The 17182-nt window shown below is 41.4% G+C and overlaps 1 pseudogene; it reads left to right on the top strand.

Annotated features, from left to right (window-relative positions):
* The first annotated feature begins 916 nt into the window (after positions 1-916).
* Positions 917-16805, top strand: LOC112553614 (annotated as a pseudogene).
* Positions 16806-17182: the final 377 nt, after the last annotated feature.

Below are 17182 nucleotides of genomic sequence, written 5' to 3'. Positions count from 1 at the left end.
TCGGAAGGCTTTTGTTTATTCTTGTCGTAATTGCTTGTTTAAGAATAATGAGAATCATCACCTTCGTATAGTAAATTGGTTAAATATTTTTACCTTCTGTTTTTTTCTCTTTGTGGTTAAAGTTTCTCTTTTTGTCTTTTAGTTTAATTTTGACTTTCTTTCTCTCTGTCGTGCATAGTGAGATTTTAAATATCTTTTAAATGGCTTTAGTAAACGCTTTCTTGTGAAAAATTTATGCTGTTTTGTCATTGTCGCACTAAGAAATAGAATGAATGTGGCAGAGAAAAGTGTATGTGTGTTCATGGATGAATAACAACGCAATAAATTGTAAATTGTGAAAAATGCGATATTTAAGTTGAAGACTATTAATGATAAAAAAATCATGCAAGTTATAATTTGTTTCATTTGCTAATGAGGTAGAGACATAAAGGAACGAGGTCACTTTAGTGTAACGTATACGGAATAACATAAAGGACTATTCCGGAAAAAATATGTAAGATGTATGAAAACTGAAAACTTCATTTTCAGCAAATTATAATTGCTGATCCTTTCGACTGCAAATGAGCACTTTTCGAGGACTGAAACAGCAAATGGCAATGAAATGTGCTCAAAACCTACAGGAATGGCAGATTCATAGGAAGAGCACATTCAGATGACCACAATAAATGGTCTTAAGCTGCAAAGTTATCTCAATGGAGACGTATTTCAGCTGTACCATGCGATGTTTCGTGAAATCGTTTAATAACATTTTTTTTAATTTTAAACTTTTTTTTTACTTTTCTGTGAAGTGGATAGCTTTGTACTTTGAGCACACATTCGTCTGAGTTTTGATACTGTACTCTACAATTAAATACCGCAGCCAACGTCCCAAAGCCGAGCCAGTTGTCGGCAATGGGTTCCTGACTGCTCGCGGAATGGGAGAAGTCAGAGAGACCACCATAGTACAAAGCTGGACCCTTAGAAAAGTATGCATGTTGACACCCCATGATTTATTCTAAATATAGAACTGACTACAATGAGCAGTGCTAGGACAAACAGAAAAAATACTTCGCACGAAAAGAAGCTACTTTCTGTTTGTCGGAATCAGAACGATAGCTAGTGAAGTGACGGGTGTCATTCCATATCCTTGTTCCGCCATTAGCTACTATCACACCTACAGCAGGAGCTCCAGACAGATGTGGGGATGACGAGCACTATTCTGTAAGTAGAAAGAAAGAACGAACGAACGAGCGAAAGAAAGAAGAAGATATAACGTCACTTTTGCAACATCAAGAAATGTCAATTAGCTCAACAATATCATTTACAATTCGTGTGAGATTACTCCACAGAGAGAGAGACTAGAAAATCAAGTACTAAACGTGTTCAACGTTCGGCGTTCTTGCATGTATTAAGATATAGGTAATTGAAAATTCATTGAAAATGTCAGGTTCACATTTCTCATATTAATACTAATAATATCGATAAAAGAAAATAGAAAGTCTAACAGAAAAATCTGCAACTATTTCCTAAATCATTGACTTATTGTCGATCTGCTTTGAATTGTGTCTACCTTCACACGGGCTAGCTGATGTTTTTAAAGAGTTGCTCTAACCTTGACATTGCTCTAACCTTGACATTGGTGCTATTCACTAGACCGGGTATGGTTACAGCACGCACAGTGCACCCGCCTCAAGATTTTGTATAAAATGAATGATTGCGGGTCATGTCAAGACAGCGAGTCACCCTCGCTTTCTGTAAAATACGTGAATATTGATGTCACCATGACACCTCGTCAAACACTTGTGCATTTTTGTTTGTTTGTTTGTTTGTTTGTTGTATTGTTATTTATGATGTGCTTTGCAATAAAAATTGAGCTCATTAGAATGTCTATCCCATTACAACCCGTCTCGGTGTTGTGCTCTCACATGTTAGCAAAAACTGGAACACGATTTATCCCTATTCACCGGAAAGTAAATCTTACTGATTAGACAAATTCCGAATGTTAGTCTTTTCAAGTTTCTGAATGATAATTGTCTACCTAAAAGATAAAAGTATACTATCAGTAAAAATCCACTTCGTCATCGTCGTAATGTTTAGTAGCGCAATTGTTTCTTAGACATCATAGACATAGTCACTGAGATACTTTCCTATCTCCGTTGCCTGCATTATGGAATAATAAAACACTTGTCGTGTCATTACCTTGTTTTAATACACTCGTGTCACCTGTATACCTGTCCTGGGGATCACGAAATCTCAAACTGATCTGACAAAAGGCGATGTAGGAGATAAGGAAAGCGTCTGGATCCAGTTTCAACATGCTGTGCTCTAGAAAGGGTTAATCACAGTTCACTGCTCTTAGGGTTACTTGGCTACGTGATCCTTACTATAACCCTTGAAACCTTGTGTGAGTATTTGAAGCCACGAAACACGTCCTCGCCATCTCATCTGTATCAACACGGTTTTACCTGACCAATGTAGTAATGATGTGCTTCTTTTTCTTGTTAGCGGGTATTGCGTAAAATAATTTATACACTAACAAACCTTTATTGGACGTTTGAAAGACTTTCGAGGTCGTTAATCTGGTCTCTGGGAGATGTATGTATTACATTTGCTATCCAATTACAAGTGATATTTTGCACAGCTTCTTAGTTTTACGCTTGTTAGCTTCTACTTACTACACTTCTTCACAGTTTCAGTCGTTGTTATTTACGATCTCTACTAATCCTGACGGTATGCCAAGGTTGAATAGCAGTTGCTTTTACTTTCGTTTCTTAAAGGTCTATTCAGGTGCAGCTATTTTTAGTGGGTGAATAAAGCTTAGCGAAGAATACTATTTACCCAATTCTGGGTGAATACAACCCTCCCTTTCTCGAGATACCCACCTACAAACCATTCGCAAAAAGAGTTCAACAGGACAGACATCATGTTGCGACAGCCAATAAGAGAATTGAAATCATATACTTATTAGACTTATCTGTACAAACTTGTCGTCACGATTTTGACTTCTTTCTGTGCAAGATAATGTAATAAAGCCTTATTTTGATAGTGTAAAGGAGACATTTACACAATGGGAATCGCATCTTGTGCTTAAGATGGGCACCACCCTCACAAAAAGCTGGACCAGAGAAAAGTTTCTTTATCTGCTCACTCCCCAAAGACCCTAATGTTGGGGGACGACCCTCGACTTTTACCTACTGGGTAGGACAATAATAACACCCCGCTATACGTAAGACATGCGAATTGACTGTACTTCATTGGACTGCATAAGTGTTCTTTACTCTTTGTCAAAACATAAACATGCATACAGTAGTTGTTCACCTTCTGTAGTGTACTTGGTTGCATTGAAAGAAATTATGAATGCTCATGAATCACAGAACAGTTTTTACAAATAAAATAATCCAACATTGAATACAATGATAACGATAACGATAACGAACAAAAGAACTAGAAAACAAGCGAAAGAAGGAATAAATTAACAGATGAACAAATAGCTTAAGAGTTTAAGCCTGCAAACGCTTTATAGACCTCTGTGTGCATTTTTTCGAATGATTTGGTGTAGCTCAGTGCAAGATAATACATATATACTTCAGAAAATATGGGTGAAAATTATACTCCCTTCGTGCTCCTCAATTACATATCTCTAAACATCATTATGCAAAGAAAGAGAACAAATTAACGTCGTCGTTGTCGACTCAAATGAAAAGATGCATGTAATTAAAAGTGAGAAATTTTAAGAATCAATAAATTTCTTTTTTAATTACATTTTTTTTTTTTTTAGGCCCTTTCACCCCTCCTGGGGCATAGGCCATCGACTACAGTAACTGTTGTTTCGGCAAATGTTTCGGTAGCAAGTATTTGTTTTACGGGGTGGGGGTGCTGGCCCCACGCCCAACCCTCCTCCTTTTTCAGCCGGGCTTGGGACCGTCCTTGGCGAGGCGGCCAGCCCTGTAAACAGATGCCACGTGCAGAGAAAGAACAGCGTGCCCGAGACGAGAAATGAACTCAGGGCACCCAACCTTCACTGTATTGGTGACAGGCGCTAACAGCGCTAACCGTTGCGCCACTGGGCCGCCTTTTTAATTACATAGTCAATCCTAATTCATAGATCTCAATAAAAAGAAAATATTCTGTTTTCAAAAATCTTTGTTTTGACATATTTCTGTGCAAGGCAAACTAATTGCATTGCTTTCTAAACGACATCATTGATGTCCGTGTGAATATTCAGTTTCGCAAAACTTCCGTTCTTAAAACTTGCCGGGATTTTACCGACAGAGCTCTATACAGCTATTGTTGTTGAGTGTTTCGCTACCATTCATTTGCAAGTTTATAGGTCAACAAAGCCAATCCTCTTTCATTGTGAAGTCTTTATTCTTTAGTTTCCTTCTATTTTGTACGATTTCTTATCATTTTGTATTGAAGTTGCTTCGTCTCCAGGTCTGCCTGTCCGATGAGCACTTCTATATCCGGAGGTAAAGTTACTGATTCCTTGTAATTAAAATAAATCATGGCGGACTCGTGTGAAGACTCGGAGGGTGAGGAACTGGAGCTTATCCGTCCCGGCCTTATCCGAGAACTACGCAATGTGCTGGACGAATACCCGGATGATGGCCAGATCCTCAAGGTATCTCTTGCGAACAGTGTGTCTGTGTGTTTGTGTGTGCGCTTGCACGAGCGCGCTTCAGAGAGAATTCGAGGCTACGACTATACCATCGTATAGACTATAGAGAAAAAGGAAATCTTTCTATTATGAACGGAGTTAAAGACAATCGATTTTGAAATGTTTTGAGTAAATCTGGAGTACGGTGTAGGGACGAAGTTCGCACGGCAAATTTGAACAAAGCAGATATATGTGTATACTGATCTTCGAACGAAGTTAATCCACGGACTTTTGCTGCCATTATCTTTAGGATTTCCGAAATGAGTACAAACTCCATCTGAGTGTCCAAGAAAACATGCAGCAACAGCACATTGTGTCCTGGTCTGTTTACTTTTACCAAGGATTGCATCTTTTGTCTTCGCCTTCAGATTTTGAAGACGACTCTATTTTTAGAAATACTACCCTTTCGTCACTTCCTTTTTTTTTTCTCGACAAATTCAGTTATAACTAAGAGAGAAATACTAATATATTTCTCGTGCCTCTTCGTCATAAAATATCACCCTAAAATTTTATTCATTTATTTACTTATTTTTTTTTTTTTACCTTTATCTTCTATTTCCAGCGATTTTTGCTGATCGCTGGTGTTGTCCTTTAATCTATTTTTAACGGGGAAGCCCGCTGTACAAGTGCAGTATTGTTATTACCACCTGCATTAAGCTTAAGTACATGAACCTTTAGATTTCGATGTGCATTATCGTTTGTGTTAAAGGTGGCGATTAAATTACTATGTTTTGAAACAATATGACACTAAATAAGATGACCATACATGATTACACTGCTATGTCCTAAAGGAAATGATACAAAATGCCGAGGACGCCGGAGCGAGCTGCGTGAAAATCCTGGCGGATCATCGGGTGTTTCACAGAGACGTGGACGCAAAAATAATAAAGAAGCACCCTCCCCTAAAGTTCCTTCAGGTGCGTCTGTTTCTCTTTAAATATGTTTTCTTTTGTTTTATTTACAATTGTTATGATTAGTACAGTAGTAGTATTTTCCGAAGGATTAGTGTACCTAAGACGGCAAGCAGGAGTATAGTCGAATCTTTCTGTGAGAAGTCCACAAGCTCAGGCATGGTTGAAATGAATCCTCCATTTTGTAAAGTCAGCTACCCTCTTCAACGACTGCTTTAAAAAGCCGACATGACGTCTTTAGTGACGTCATGAAGAGTACATTTGCCGGTTAGCGGTGTCGCTTACATGTCGATACATTCACACATACACGCTTAATAATTCAAGTTTGTTTTGACAAAATAAACATGCTTATAGTAATATTAATGTCATAGTTTTTCCCAATGACTATAGCATTTTTTAGATTTTATATTACATGAACCAACATGTGTAACTTGACGAAAACAAGATGAACATTTAGAGCAGCTAATAAAATGAACGTGAACGTGAACGTGAAATCAGAAGCTAAGAATCTCTGACCCGACCATACCAGTTCATATCGTGTACACTCAAACCGTAGCATAAATTTGTACTAAAATATATATGTACCTATTTTGCCTTGTACTCAATATTTAAAAAACGCGAAGTAATCAAGTGTTTTTAAAAAAGTATATCAGTAAACAAGTTTGTTTTTAAAAAGCACTAGGTATAGCACTAGAAAAGTTTGTTTTAGGGATTAATGATAAGGTGTCATACCTGAGAATAGTTATGAAGTCACTGGCTTATTGTGAGCAGAGGTGCTTCTGGATTGAAAGACTGACATTAACTAGTTTTCAATGATATTTTTACTCGTGTACATAACATACCAAAAACTGTTGGTAAACAATGTTTTCGCAGGAAAAATAAAATCAAATTAAACGAGACATTTTTCAGGCTCAGCATGTGTGTGTGTGTGTTTTATGTGAACAGGTGGGCAGACATAAAATGGGGAATAAAAATAATTAGAGTAGTAAGTCTTCTTCTAACCCTTTAATTCTGCCCACTGCCCATGGTTGTGCCTGTTTGGCTGTCTGTTAATTCATGAGTGGGTGAAAGGGCATATGAAATGTCAGATGTATTGTGTGGACTACTAATTAATTCAGGGGTAATGGCGATAATAGATGTTCTTTAATTATTTGTCAAGTTGAGCCCATGAATCCTTGGGGGAAAGTTTTAAATATATTCTGCTTACCCTGTGATTAACACTGTAGGGCCCAGCACTCTGTGTGTACAACAATGAGCAATTTACGAAAAATGACTGGAAGGGAATTCGCATGCTGCACACCAGTGTGAAAGAAAAAGACCCTCTCAAGGTCGGGCGATTTGGTCTGGGATTTAAGTCAGTATTTCACCTGACAGGTAAGCTGTCTCCTCTCTCTCTCTAAACGATATCTGCATTTAATCTGAATAACAAATCTTTAAAAATTATGAAAGTAAACAAATGTTCTGTTGTTTATGAAAAAATGCAGCCTCACATTCAGTTAATCATTGTGTAAGCTAATATTAATGAGTTTGACAGGCACACATTGACTGTTCAAAATTTGGAAATCTGTCGTTGCAGATCGCCCAGTGATTATCAGTGGAGAGTTTATTCTGTACATGGACCCTTTCAAAAGTGCGGACAGGTATTGTAGTCGCAAACGTCTGGCATTGTTAAAGGGCAGAGAACTGGAATCTATTACTCACTGTCTTGATGCAGTGTTTCTCTCGGGGTCTCCTCAGTCACTTGACACAGTGTTCCACCCTCAATCCGGATTCTCAGGCACACTTTTCTGGTTTCCTCTCAGACAACAGAAGAGCGATTTATCTGACACACTGTACACAGAGGACAGTTTGAAAGATCTTCTACAGGCTTTTAAAACAGAGGCAAGCTCCACGCTCATCTTTCTAAAGAACTTAGAGAGGATCGAACTGTTTATCAGAGATGACGAAGGGACAAAGCCGGTATTTACAGTAGAGTTGTCAAAGGAGTGTGTGAGTGCAGTGAGGGCCGACAGGTCCGCATTCAAGACCAGCATCCGAGAGGCCGTTGAAGACCTTCCCCTGGCGCCGGTGTGTTGCCGGTCAGAGATCGAGGTCGTGATGTCTGACCTTGACCCCCGCAGTCAGTCCCAGCATCAGGAGCGGTGGCTGGTGGTCAACTACCACGCGGGCAGGGAGCAGGCGAGTGACCAGCTGCTGAAGCTGTGCGGAGACCCGAACCTGTGTTATCAGCCCTACGTAGGGGGTAGCCATGCCTCTAGGAGGCCAGCGAAGCTTTCAAAGTCACCTCTTCTGTTTCCTGCCGTTACCCCTGGAGACAAAAAGTCCCACGGGACTGCCTGTACACGTCAACGGCTTCTTTGCTTTGAGCCAGAACCGCCGCCATATTAAGTGGCCCACAGCCGACCAACTGAGCAACGGGGCTCACATGGATCCTGCGCTTACCTGGAACTGTCTGCTAGTTGAAGAATTGCTTCCCTTGGCGTATGTGGCCCTTCTTCACAGGTAGAGTTATCTCCTCTCTCTCTCTCTCTTGGGTTAGGGTTAGGGGTTAGGGTTAGTTCGGTTTAGGGTTAGGGTTAGGTTTTATTGGATTTGAAGGTTACAGAAACACTATCATTTGGAAGCAGTGGTTTGCTTGTGTATATTAAGAAGCTGCTGTACAAACCTTGCTGTTCAATATGTAATGTTTCAACTACTTAAAGAAATGTGGATGTATAGAGAGTTGTAAGTATAATGAAATACCTATATTTAACATAAGTCATGCCCCTTAGGAAAAAGAATTTGACCGTGACTTTGAAATTATATGAAAATGTACATTTGCCTATACATTGTTGTTGAACATATTTTGCATTCTAAATATGTTTGTATCTTCCCCACGTCATAATTACCATGAGTCATTGTCATTAAAGATGTTATGTCACGTCTCTCTCTCTCTCGCTGCTTTTCTCGACATATGTTTGAACACATAACATTTAATACATTTAATAAATGCTAACCAATCACTTAAGAAATGTAGTACACATGTATTAATTCTGAGTGTAACAATTCTGCACTATATCTCTACAAATGTTTATCTAATGTGTTAGATGAACGACTTTTTTCGATATGAATTTCTTTAAAGGCTCAAGGAGATTTATAACAAAAACCCAGACGAATTCTACAAAGCCTGGCCATATGTGACTGCTGTGGACGACCGATGGAAGCCGCTGGCACAAACACTTTTACAGACATTGGAAACATCCCAGGAAACATTTTTTCACACCTTAGTGCCGACAGACACCTGGATTCCCCTGTCTCAAGCTGTGCTGCAGAATTTCCCATCACCAGTAGAACCAGACGTAGAGCGAGCCGTCATTCACATCTACACCATCAACAGAGAGAGCGTCGTCCGGTTACCACGTCACGTGATGTCGGGGCTCGAGCAGTTCAACTTGCTGACTGCGGCACAAAGTATCACGCCCCAACACGTCAGCGAATTAGTCCTCACTCACCACCAGCAGCTCAACGACACAGATAAACTGCTGCTGTTACAGTATCTCTGTAGTCATGGTAATGACCTGCAGTTTTGCTTGACCGGCCTCTGCTTCCCCTTCAGGACGGAACATTTGGTGTCTTCCGTCACCGTGGAGTCGATGAAGTTTTCTGGTGTGAGGAGCAAATTCAGTCTCTATTTCCTGGTCTGGAAAACGTGATGTGCAGCAGCCGGGTGTCGGTGACCGTTAACAACCACCTTAGACGTCTGGCAGAATCGGGTAGGTCACTTTAGTAATGTCCTCGGGTTATCAATAACATGTCACATAGAGGAGCTGTAGTAACTATGTACTTTATCAGTAGTTTGTCGCTTCAGAGAAATCCCTTTCTTTAGAGTATTTGTGTCATAGTTATGTTTTGCAGGTAATAGAGGGGAGATTAAATTAACAACTAGGAAATTTGCCTACGTCCAGAAAATTAAGAATTAGGTAATCGTGGACCCTTGTCTTTCTTCAGGTCTCTTTTGCCTGAGGATCGTAGACAAGACAAGTGGTGATGTGGCGAGGTTGATGGCGATGAGCATACAAAGGAGATTCGGACCTTCCTCCGTCAGACTTTCTTCACATGACGACTGGATCCGACAAGTATGGACTTTCCTTCTATGGACAGAACCGTGGAATACTGATCTCTCTGGATTATGTCACTTAGATATATTGCCGAGTATAGAAGGATCCCAGGTAGCTCTTCTGCCTCTAAAAGGTAACTACGTTAGCCTTTCTTCCCCAGGGGTGGCTGAGCTGAATACACACATGGTCAACTCTCTCTCAAAACTTGGCATCACAGTTGTTTCACTACCACCGTATGTTTCTGGTCACAAGCAGATCCTGGGTGGTCTCGTCCAGTACCCGACTATAATCGGGGTTCTAGCAGCACTTGAAGAGCTCAGCAAGAACCGGTTAGCACGTGAGAAAGGAGAATCTGATTTCAACTCATCATCATCAGAGGAAGAAAGAGAGTCAATCAGAATGTTCATCACAAATGCCAAACAGCTAGACCCGCAAAGAGTGAGTGTTCTGACAGGCTTGACACTTTTCGCCGAGATGGGCAGCAAACGGTTGGTCTCAGTGAGAGAGGTGAACACCATTGGGCCACGTGACCCACCTCCAGTTGTACCCCCGCGTTCTCTTTTGGAGTGTGACGAGTCCTCTAGATCGGCTGCCTTGACGATTGGGGCGACTGAAGTCACCTTAAACGACATTGCTGAAGAAATACTGCGATGCATGTATCGGGGAGAATATAGAGATTCAGATAGAAAACTTTTCATGAAATATTTTCTCAACCATTCACAATTAATGTCCAACCAAGACCTAACGGATTTGGCAAGAGAAGTTCCGTTCCTTCCAGCATCACCTGGATGTAGGGTGCTACACAAAGCAGAAGATCTATATGACTGTGAAAAGCCAGTTTTGAGAGAATTTTTTCTCGGAGAAAATCTGTTTCCTTGTGAGGAGTTTGCGCAATCCAAATTTATTTCAAAATTAAAGAAATTAGGACTCCGCGATGAAACGACAATGAAAGAAGATGATCTGGCATCATCTGCACAGCGCATCCAAGACCTCCTAGCACAAGGAGACCGAGAAACTGCAGCTAGGAAGGCTGAAGGCTTGTGGACCTTGTTGTTGAATCAAGGACATTTGTTTACTAATCTCGGTAGACTAGCCAGGATACAATGCATTCCGTGTCTACAGGATAATGAAAAGCCGTCCGACTATCCCTCGAGTTTACCTCTTCGATCCACTCCTGCCATTGTCAGGCCATGTGAAATTGCTCTTTACACAGATCTCATGTATTGTGGATCAGTTAGAGGTATTATGAGGTCTAAAAAGTCCAAGGATGTTGCTGAGAAGCTAATGGTTGTAAGAGAATTGACTTCTCAGGATGTTCTCAGCCATCTGCTGAACGTTGTACGTTGCTATAACACTAAAGAATCGCCTCATTACAAACTTATCTTGCACAGAATATTTGAGAGGCTGAATGGATGGAGGTCAGAGTCTAGTGTCTGCCAGTTTCTGAAAGAAAACGACTGTGTGTTTGTTGAGTCTGTAGGTCACTTTGCTCGACCAACACAGTTTTGGATACATAAGAGGGATGAAGACATAGACTTGACTCCATACAGATTTCCTGTAACCAATGAGATGTCAAACGTCTGTGATCTCTTTCAACGATGTGGCAGCTCTGGGTACCAAGACGACCAACTGCTGCAAGAAGTCCTCAACGAGATTAAGGCAAAGCATGAGAGTGGACCTGTTTCTAAAGCTGATTACACTAAAGACATGAGGCTTGTCAAGCAGATTCTTGATATCCTTAGACAAAGTGAATCAGCAAGAAATGGCGAGGTCCTTGTTCCCATCAGCCATGAGAAGCAAGATGTTTTGCAGTTCCGCTTCGCAAAGGACTGTACAATATGGACAGAGTCATCGTCCACCGTCTTTGCACTGGAAAGTAATGAAGATGAAGAGATCGTCTTTGTACACCGTGAGATTTCTAGAGAGACGGCCTTACAGCTGGGGGTTCTCCAGATGAAGGACCGAGCTCTGACAGGAATCGAAGATCTGGACTTTGGTTACGGGCAGCACGAGGAGCTGACTGATCGGCTGCACAGCCTTCTAAAGGACTCGTACACTGACGGCTTTTCTGTGCCCAAAGAACTCATCCAGAACGCAGACGATGCAGGAGCGACGGAGGTGAAATTCCTCTTGGACGAGCGTGAGAACATGGATGCACGGACAAACCTGATCAACGAACAAATGGCTTCACTACAGGGGCCTGCATTGTGGGCATTCAACAACCGCCACGTTTTCTGACAAAGACTTCGAGAACATTGTCAGACTTGGAGCAGGTACTAAGACAGACGATGGAACAAAGGTGGGAAAGTTTGGACTGGGATTCAACTCTGTGTACAATCTAACGGATGCCCCCAGCTTTATCAGTCGACACACCATGGCCATGTTTGATCCTCAGGTCAAGTATCTCAAGGGACCAGGACTCAAGTTAGACTTTAGAAAACCAATCAATCGTGCACTTTGTTCCAGAATGTCAGAGCAGTTCAAGCCATTCCAGAATGTCTTTGGTTGCACCATTACGAGAGAATCAAAAGTAAATTACGAAGGCACGTTGTTCAGGTTTCCATTCAGAACTCACGATCAAGCTGCGGACAGTAAGATTAAGGCAGAAGCTTACACAGAGTCAAAAAGAAAAGAGTTCATCAAAATGCTGTTAGAAAATGCTGGAAATCTGTTAATGTTTACGCAGCATGTGAAAGTATTACAGATTTACTACATTTCTAATAAATGTTTACATCCAGCTGAAGTCGAGTGCCTTCTTCTATTAAACAAAGATTCTCAAAAGACAGTGTTGTCTTCACAACCTGTATCATTAGCAAGTAGTGTTCTACACTTTGCAGCCGAAAACTGGTTAAAAGGGGAAAAAGTCAGAGTAAAAGAAGAGTTGACGATAAGGATGAGTATCTCAGACATAGCAAAGAGTCTGTGCAATATGTCGTCTCATGACACTGAAACTCACTGGAGAATAATCTGGACATGTGAAACAACATGCACAGCCAACAGTAACAGACATGGTCAACAGATCCCCCTTGCTGCTGTAGCTGTCTTTCTACAAAATCAGCGGATAGCGCCACTATGCATGAGTCCAACGGGCTTTTATCGGACTGGACATCTCTTCTGCTTCTTGCCCCTTCCCAAGGAATTCGTTAACCTCGATGTACCAGTGCATATCAACGGAACATTTGAACTGGCTTCGAATCGAAGAAATCTGCTAAGTATAACAGAGGACGACTTGTCTTGTTCACAGCGTGACTGGAACTCAACTCTCTTTGCAGATGCCGTGAGCAGAGCATATCTCTTGATTCTGGAAAATCTTTATCTGGAAGCTGCAAATGGATCAAACTTTTATGAGTATTATAAGCTATGGCCAACCATAGATGGGAAAAACAATGTTTTGAGCAATTTTTACTTGTGTTTGGTGAAGGACAATTACAAAGTTTTTCCTGACTCCAGAAGCAATTCGTGGGTGTCATTTTCTGACGCCATCTTTATGGACCCTGATTTCAGAGCTTCAGAGGTCGGCCAGACTGCATGGGAGACCCTCAAGCAGTTTTGGGGCTGTGACGAGACACTTGTGGACGCTCCAGCTGATTTCTTAAAGCAGATGGATGTTGTAGGTCATCAAAGTGTTCTCAGCAGTAAAATTATAAGCGAGTTTGTCTTCTATGAAAAGACATTTTTTCCCAACATTGCAAGCAGTTGGTGGACTAAAGAAGACAGGGATTGGCTCGTCCTGCATGCATTGTTGCACTCTGATCCTAATATTCAAAACCTAGTGAAGGACAATGCGTGCATACCCTGTCTCTTTACCTCTGACCTGAAACGTCCACGTGAACTCATCCACCCTTTAGGAAGAGCGGCGAAACTTTACTTGCCCTCTGACGAAAGATTTCCACAAGATAGCAGCCTACCCATCAACTTCAGCTCTGAAGAATGCCTTGCAAGACTTTCGGAACTCGGAATGTTGACAGACACACTGGAGTGGGACATGGTGATAGAACGTGCGCAGTCTGTGGAAATTCTTGCGCGCGAGAACTGGGCCCAAGCCATGGCCAGAGCAAAGGCTTTCATTGACTACATGACAGACTTGCAGAACAATCATTATAGATACGATACTTTTCCTTCAGAAGTCTTGGACAGTTTGTTCTATACCAAGTTTCTTCCAGTGATGAAGAGGCCAGAAAACTGGAAACTTCCATGGAAAGGTGATGGTGAGAAAAATGAGCTAGAATCACCCAGTCACCTTTTTTCAGAGAATGTGAAGGATCTTGTTGCGTGCACGGCAAAAATACTTGATTCTAAATCCTTAAACATCTACATTCTTTATTCGTCAGAGAAAGAAAAAGCATTAAATAAGGTGGGACTGAGGACCAGAGAAGACATAAACGACATGACATTGCTTCAGATGGCCACTGAGCAGCTGCTCATCATAGTAAACGAGCACAGCATGAACCCTGAACTCAATATGGATTTTGTGCAGACCATGTGCGACCATATTTACAAACACCTCAACAACTGTCTCGGTTCTAATAGTTCTAATCCTGAACTCAAACAGTTCATACAAAGCACATTTTCTGACAGGAAAATAATTTGGGTCGAACATCGGTTTGAGTTTCCATCTAGAGTTGCCTTCAACAGCGAGTACAACTGTCAGCCCTATTTATTTAGGCTTCAAAGTCATCTGAGTAAGCACAGGTTATTTTTTGAAGTTGTCGGGGTCAAAGATAACTTCGATGTCACTGACATACTGGCGGTATTTGAGGAAATGATCAATGTTTATGGAGCTAAAGAGCTACCTAGTGACACAGTTGATGTTGTTTCCCGTCTCGCACAGCTTCTTCGTGATGCTCTCGTTAATACTGGACAGAACAGTTTGCAGGAGGATAGAGAACTTTACCTTCCTGATCGACACAGACGTCTGCAGCCAGTGTCTTTGCTGTGTCTGGATGACTGTGACTGGCTCAGTGAGTCAGACACCATGAACTTTGTTCATGATAGTATTTCTCCTGCCGTTGCTAAGAAGCTGGGCGTCAGTTCAAAAAGAGAATGTGATTTTGATGAGATGTGCGATGCAATTCCTTTCGGCCAGCATGAGCGACTGACGACAAGGATCAAACGATTGCTGGAAGGCTACACTTTTGATTCCTCAGTTTTTAAGGAGCTCATACAAAATGCTGATGATGCAGGTGCCACAGAAATAAAATTTATCAAAGACTTTCGTCATCATAAAACGGATAAAATACCAGTAGGGTGGGAGAACCTTCAGGGTCCAGCTCTCTGTGTCTTCAACAACAAGTCCTTTACATCTGCAGATATGGACGGCATCAAAAACGTAGGCTTGGGTAGCAAAGGACAGGACTTACTGAAGACAGGAAAATATGGCGTGGGTTTCAATGCTGTTTATCACATCACTGACGTCCCCTCATTCTGGACACGCGAGGACGACAAAGAAGAGGTCATTTGTGTGTTTGACCCAAACTGTCGGTACCTGCATAACATCACTTACAATAACCCTGGGAAAAAAATGAGGAATCTAGTACGTTTAAAGCAAAACTACCCCGATGTGTTTAGTAGCTATCTGGACAACTGTATTGACATGGCAAGTCCAGGTACCTTATTTAGGTTGCCACTGCGTACCTCCGTTATGGCGGAACAATCTGAAATAAAACAGATACCACTGGAAGAAACGGAAGTGAGTGAGATGCTTGCAAATTTTCAAGAAGAAATGGCTACTTGCCTTTTGTTTCTTAACAACGTCAGAAAAATAGGTATTTATACCGTCTGTGAAAGTGGCTTGTTATCAACTGATCACGAGGTAACCGTGGAAATAGGCGTAAAATATTGTTATGAGTTGAACATCTACAACAATCGTCTTTTACAGCTGTCCGATTTTTTCAAAAGAAACCAAATAGATTTGCTCAACACGCCTCCCACTGAACTATCTCTTCAAATGAAGATACATCATTCAAACTGTTTCACCGAAGACTGGATTAGAGTCATCAGAGTTGGTTTCTGTGACAATAGCATAATTTCCCCACAATTCCATAACCTATGGAAAGATGAAGGGTTCCATATTCCTCAAGGAGGCGTAGCTGTCAGACTGTCATCGGGAGCTGGTAAGTCATTGCCATCTGCAGAGAATGAGCGAGAAGAGCACTTGGCGTTTTGCTGTTTACCTCTCCCTGTGAAAACAAACCTTCCAGTTCACGTCAACGGAGAGTTTATTCTGGACCACGAGACACGCAGGAATATCTGGGAAAATGAAGACGATAGAAAAACAGAATGGAACAAAGCCATTGCCTTGCAGGTAATAGTCCCCGCCTACGTGACACTGATCCAAAAGGTAAAGAACATCCTTTTCCAGAAACAGGATTCACACAAAAGTCCTCTCCAAGTAAGACTTCGGTTTTTTGAGTCATTATTTCCTCATCTCGAGTCTGCTCCTTCAGATTTCTGGAAAAACGTGATGAAGAGAGTGTACCTCCAGCTGGCTCAACCAGGTCTGGATATCTTGCCTGCGACATGCGCCAACCAAGAGACAATCACATGGGCGCCAGCAGTGAAGGTGGGTGGATTTCCAGGTTACTTCAGTAAACTTAACACTGACTTTGGTAACCTCGACAAACCTGAATCTCTTGCTGTGACACAAAGCAGTAATCTCGCTGCCTCTAATCAAGTTTCCCATGAAATGTTTCGGCGTAAAAAAGACCATCGTCTTATTGCGTTGCTGAAATCATTGAATATGAAGATTGTTTCTGTACATTTCCGTGTCTTTGAAAACTTCAGAGATAGCGGTGTGAAGGTGAGCGAAGTCACACCAGACTCTGTTATTCAGTTCCTGAGATCGTCTGGTCATGGAAATGCTGATGACTGCAGCCTAACTGGTCTGCCTAGACCAGTGAATGACACATGTCTGAAATCTGTTTACAATGTGGACATTATCATTCAGTTTATAAAGGGATCTAGAAACTTCCAGTGTGAGCTAAAAGGGCTCCTCTTTGTCTCCGACAGTCTCACAATCTTTATTTTTTCCAAGAAACTTCTCAGAGAAATAAGCCTATACTCTCGTGGTTTGGACATCTGCTACCTGAATCTGCAGATAACTTTATGCACAAAACACTTTTAAGCCATTTTTCGGCCGAAACAACACAAATGTTCAGGGAACTAGACATTTTAACATTTGCTGAAATGCTCCCACGTACATTAAGAAAAGAGCACTTCAAGACTGGCGTACCTTGTACCCCAGATGAAATAAAACCATTGCCATGCCAACGATGGATAAAAGAAGCTTGGTCCTTTTTTCAAACACTGGTTACACAGTCTGCTGATCCTCCTTCACAGGAACGCTGTATACTTGAGGTTCTCAGTGAGTGGAGTTTAGTTCCTGTGACCTGGAGAATGAAAGAGTCAGTGGACCCAATGTTGTCTAAAATTTCTCTGTATCCGATGAAAAGCTTGTCTTTTGTCCTGAATTTGACAGATACTAAAGACACGACCAATGCTCATCTGTGGGAAATTCTAAGTTTACTTCCTTTGCCAAA

Source organism: Pomacea canaliculata, linkage group LG13, assembly GCF_003073045.1.
Source record: "Pomacea canaliculata isolate SZHN2017 linkage group LG13, ASM307304v1, whole genome shotgun sequence".
Taxonomy (NCBI): Eukaryota; Metazoa; Mollusca; class Gastropoda; order Architaenioglossa; family Ampullariidae; genus Pomacea; species Pomacea canaliculata.
This window is presented reverse-complemented; position numbering and strand designations above follow the sequence as displayed.